Source organism: Octopus bimaculoides, chromosome 11 (assembly GCF_001194135.2).
Source record: "Octopus bimaculoides isolate UCB-OBI-ISO-001 chromosome 11, ASM119413v2, whole genome shotgun sequence".
In the NCBI taxonomy this organism is placed as follows: Eukaryota; Metazoa; Mollusca; class Cephalopoda; order Octopoda; family Octopodidae; genus Octopus; species Octopus bimaculoides.
The window spans coordinates 2,850,292-2,856,243 of NC_068991.1; the positions used below are offsets into that span (position 1 = coordinate 2,850,292).

At 37.2% G+C, this 5,952-nt stretch overlaps 1 protein-coding gene across 3 annotated transcripts in view; it reads left to right on the plus strand.

The window, feature by feature from the left end:
* The first annotated feature begins 224 nt into the window (after nucleotides 1-224).
* LOC106884061 (1-phosphatidylinositol 4,5-bisphosphate phosphodiesterase beta-4) overlaps nucleotides 225-5,952 on the plus strand; it is a 127,865-nt gene continuing 122,137 nt past the window's right edge. The window contains exon 1 of one of the 3 annotated variants that reach the window (XM_052971438.1): nucleotides 225-517. The gene's annotated coding sequence lies outside the window, so the exon portion shown is untranslated. The remainder of the gene's footprint in view (nucleotides 518-5,952) is intronic. The other 2 variants (XM_052971437.1, XM_052971440.1) reach the window with 2 other exon arrangements.

Sequence of the window (5,952 nt, forward strand, 5' to 3'; positions counted from 1 at the left end):
CTCCCTCTCTCTCTATATACATAAACCACAAATAACTCCCCCTCCCTCTGTCTGTCTCTCTCTCTCTATGTCTCTCACTCTCGCCCTTAGACTTAATTTTAGTTCTACTCTTTCTCTCGCTCTCTCGCATTTTTAGTCACAAATGCACATTCAGACTTACTGTACAAGCGCACACGTACACACCCTTACGCTCATATACGCTCACACACTCCCTCTTTTACTATTCCCCCCCTCTCTCTCTCTCTCTCTCTCTCTCACTCACTCACTTATATACTCTCTGTCTCTCTACCTATCCCCCCTCGCACTGGCTTCACTACCACAATGCAATCTCTCTATCTGTCTCTCCTCTACCACTAACAAACCCTATCACCACTACCTTCAAAGTGCTGCTCTTACCATCTTCAACAAGACTACCAGGACTACAATACTGCGGTGACCGACCCCCACATATATATATATATATATATATATACAAAAAACAAAAATCTCTCTACATGGACTCTTAAACACAACCAAGGTACGTTCTTTTCTAATAAATCCAAGGGGACTTCGTTTACGCACAAACACGAACATATATACATGTAAATCTATATGTAAATATATATATACACACCGTATTATACAGCCTTCACATATTTGTGGTATGAAATGATGGTGGGGAACAGTTTATTGTATGAGTGTGTTTGTTTAATGTGGTAGTGCTGACCCCCTTCATACAACTCACCGCTGAGGCGGCCACCGATCTGAAATATCATTGCAACTATTTTCGTTTATCAAACCTTTTCTTCGTTGCCCCTACTTTATATGTTTTTTAATTGGTGTTGATTGGATATTTACAGTCTAATTAAACTAATACACCGTCTTATCAGACACAGAAACACTGTGTAAATTGGAATTAAGCGGGGGAAACAGTTATGCCGTAGTTGTGACACTTTTTCTCTTTTCCCCAAGGAAGCTTCTTTAGCGAGAGGTGTTTAGCGGCATAGATAATAATGATAATAATAATAATTATAATAATAATAATAATAATGATAATAATAATGATAATCGCAACAGCAATTAATAGTAATGATAATAATAATTATTATTATTTCGATTTTTCGTACCAGGCCAGCGATTTTAGAGGGCGGAGGTGGGGTTAGTCGAATACATCGATGATCCCAGTTCTTGTGTGATACTTTATTTTATCGACCCCCAGAGGGATGAAGGATAAACTTGACCCCCCGGCGAATTCTAAACTCAGAATCTAAAAAGCCGGAAGAAATATCGCAAGGTATTTTGTCCGACGCTCAAACGATTCTGCCAGCTCAGTAGTAGTAGTAGTATACCGACATAGATGTGTTAAATTATTGTTTAATGATAATGGTAATAATAATAATGATAAGAATAATGATGATAATCACACCCTGGAATAAGACTTATTGGTGAGAAGGGCTGGAGAATTTCCAAAGAAGAAAACTGGATGTGGTGACATTCATTCCGGGTTCTTTCAAGGGCATTTTGGTAATGGGAATTTGAAGTCTTCGGTAAACGGAGATCGAACTAATAATAATAATTTCGATGTTCATGACGATGACGACGATGATGATGATGATGATGATGATGATGATGACAGTATAAGACGACGTCAGAGTTATATAAGAAAATGAACTGGGGGAGAAACGAGATTACGTGACGTTCATGCATTTCTCAAGGACACACTGAGCGATGTCAGTTTATTTCACTGGCTTGCAACCAAGGTATCGAAACCGGATTGCGTACACTGGTGGTGGTGGTGGTGGTGGCGGCAGTAGTAGCAGTAGTAACAACAGCAGCAGTTACAACAACAATAATAATAATAAACGATTGTTTGGTATGGCACAATACGCAGAGATTCGTCCAGCAAAGAACCGACAGAAAAAAGGGATTGGGGATCGTTCATGCGTTTCCCCACCCCCAATACTATCACTTCTAATAATAATAATAATGATGATGATGATGATGGTAACTCATTCTGCCCCACCCCCACCTGCAACATTCCAAGCGATCACCGAGTGACCCCCACCTCCACTTCCTAACACCCCCCCCCCCCGACACAATTCGCCGATTATCATTTATATTAACCGAACAATTATTGCGTATAATACTTAATTAGATTACATTGGACCTTAGTGTTAACCGTTATTTTCATTATATTTTCAGTTGTCAACAGTTTAGACATACATGAATACACGTACACACACACACACTTGTGTATATAATTGTTTATTTCAGTGTGAATGTGTGCATGATATAAAATATCTTCCTGTCTTTGTGCAGTTTGTAATTTCTTGCACCTGTGGCAAAGTCTTCCGTTCAGATTATATATCATACCTTAATTTCTTATATTTCAATTTCACACATCTATCTATCTATCTATCTATCTATGTCTGTCTGTATATATATATATATGTATGTATGTACGTAGGCAATCTTTGGTTTTACGTACTTGCCTACACACACAAACATACCACATATATATGTGTACATGCAGAGGCCATACGTTCTGTTGTGTATACACACGTTTGTGTGCACATATCTACACACACAAGCGCGCACTTGCAGTTTAATATCTTTCATGCAAGGCGTATATAATTATAATCTTATTCACATTTGGGGAAATTTTTTTCCATATCGTGTGTGTGTATGGGTGTGTGTTTGTATACAGACACAGATTCGCTTCCGCTCGGTAACCTCCGTAAACGATACACTTGTATGTATAGTTACATATATATTATGTTATACAATATTATATATATATGTATATATGTAGAGAGTGAACTATATATATATATATATATATATATATATATATATATATATATATATACACACACACACACATACCATTACACACTCACTTCCTACTGTTCTTTAGACATCAGCCTACACACACTCACATTACACACACACACAAATTCAGTTGCTTCTGTTCGTTAAATGTCATTCTCGATACATATACATTTGATACATAACGTATGCGTGTGTCTATGTATCTATATGTATATATATATATATATATATATATATATAAACATGTGCTAGTATGTTGCAAGCATACAAGCTCTTCCTTCACATTCTCACACGCACTTGCTTCTGTTCATTAAATAAGTTACAACTGGAAACCGAGTTTCCACGACCAGCTTCTAGTCTGTCTGTATGTCTGAGCACACACACACACACACGTGTGTGTGTGTTCTAACGACGATCTTGCCTTTTTAATAATGTGTGTTACTGTTTGTTGCACAAGCAAGAGGTTCACCGTGATTGAACCGACATATTTTCAAAGGCGTTCCAGCCACGATCATCTCAAATACCTTTTTTTTTTCTGGAACTGTGTGTATAAGACTAGATTCATCTGTGGCCCTTCTCTTGGAACGTGCTTAGTGAGGGATTTGAAAGAAATTTGGCTACTGTTTTTAATGACCGCATGTCGGCTTGCTTCACCGTCGCACGAAATATTCTAAGCCGTGTATATATGTCAATCATTTTCTCTCACAGCGATCTAGCTATGTGTGTATACATAATATATATGTGTGTGTATGTGTGTGCGCGTGTATGAGTGTATATATGTGTGTATGTCGTAAGAAACCATAAGGGAAAAATAAGGACTCGTATATTTGTCAATAGAAAAGGTACATTATTATGTATACTTTGATTTAGTATACGTGTGTGTATATATATATATATGTGTGTGTGTGTGTATATTTGTATGTTTGTATGCATAATTTATTTAACCTTTTCAACTGTGTTCTTCCGCCTGGTTCTACCATACCGATCGTTGTTTCTACAAGAGTGAGATTTCCTATCATTCTTGTACCATTTCACTGCCATTCCAGCTTCCTCTTGAGACGAAATGGTCAAAAATACTTTGACCAACGATCACAAACCTTAACCTTTCTCTCTCTCTTTTTTCTCCGTGTTTGTTTCTACCCAAATATCTTATATTATACCCTCCTCTCTGTCTCTTCATCTTTATATCATCCACATTTTTCGGTCATAGTAAAATTAAATTAACTACCCTTTGAAGAACAGGAAATGGGTGATAATGTGTGGGTGTGTATATATATATATAAATTCGTTTTTAGCAGTAGAACTTGAAGCAGATAAAGCTATGAATGATAGCAATGTAAATATTGGGTTAAAAATCTGTTTTTGATAGACAAAGTCAAACATTGCCCATATATATATGTGTGTGTACGTACATACACAGAGACTATATATATAAATATATATATATACAAATCAACATACACAGACTCTCTCTCTCCCCTTTCTCTCTCCCTCTCACTCCCTCTCTCTCTCTCTCCCTCTCGATGTATATATATATATATATATATATATATATATATATATATATACATATATATATATATATTGTCTGTGTATGTTGATTTGTTTTACTGTGTGTAGAGCATTTTGAAAGTGGGTGGGGTGTATAAATATTTAGCTGTATCCAGGGTGTAGGAAGTAGTTTGCGGGTTTGTGTATAGCTATAAAAATACAAGGACTTTCCGATGTGGGTGTATAAATACAAGCAGAAACCTATCTGGCGATACAAGCATACACATTTAATAGTAGTAGTTGTATAATTATATTTAAATTAAATGAAGGTTTTTTTTTAGCCGTGTGTGATTCAATTTACAAACAATAGGGGGGAAAAAAGACTCGATACAACAGTTGTAGAACAGAAAAGTATCATTATATTTATTGTAGAATACAAAATGTGCTTTCGTAAAGTTGTTTGATATCTTTATTCACGTACACACACGCACACATATATAGGCGCAGGAGTGGCTGTGTGGTAAGTAGCTTGCTTACCAATCACATGGTTTCGGGTTCAGTCCCACTGCGTGCGTGACACATTGGGCAAGTGTCTTCTATAGCCTTGTGAGTGGATTTGGTAGACGGAAACTGAAAGAAGTCCGTCGTATATATGTATATATATATATGTATCTGTGTATATATTTGTGTGTCTGTGTTTGTCCTTTACGGGGTGTGTTTATGTCCCCGTAACTGGCTCGACTAAAGTGCTCCAGCTTGGCCGCAGTCAAATGACGGAAACAAGTAAAAGAGTATACGTATGTATCTTTAACGAGTCTCAGTCATATATATGTGGCTGTGTGGTAAGAAGCTTTCTGCCCAACCACATGGTTCCGGGTTCAGTCCCACTGCAAGTATCTTCTACTATAGCCTCGGGCCGACCAAAGCCTTCTGAGTGGATTTAGTAGACGGAAACTGAAAGAAGCCCGTCATGTGTGTGTGTGTGTGTGTGTGTCCCACCACCGCTTGACAACGGTGTAGTTTTGTTTACGACCTGTAACTTAGCGGTTCGGTAAAAACGACCGGTAGAATAAGTAGAAAGCTTTTAAAAATTAAAAACTGGGGTCGATACACTCAACTAAAATTCTTTAAGACAGTGCCCCAGAATGGCCGCAGTCTAATGACTAGAACAAGTAAAAGATAAAAGATATATATAGGATTACTTACGTTATTTACATTAGGCGGATATTTGTCCTCATCTTGTTTGTTGTTAACACAACGTTTCGGTTGATATACCCTCCAGCCTTCATCTAGTGCCTTGGGGAAATTTCGAACCTCGGTTCTCATTCCTAAGGTATTTTTCGATGTTATTATTATTATCATCATTCAGGTCACGGCCTGGAATCGAACTCGGAATCTTGGGGTTAGTAGCCTGCGCTCTTAACCACTACGCCATATGCTCGTGGGCATATATATATATAGAACTATATATAGAGTTATTAGCAATATGAATTGATGTATTTCTATTTCTTATTAAGACTTTGACATTTCATAATCGTTTATATCCAGTTTAGATTTATTGGAAGTGTGGTGGCGTTCATGCGTTTCCTACTGTAATTAACACCCCGGTCAGGAAGAAAGGAGGTCTTCAACAGATTGGAACTGATTTTG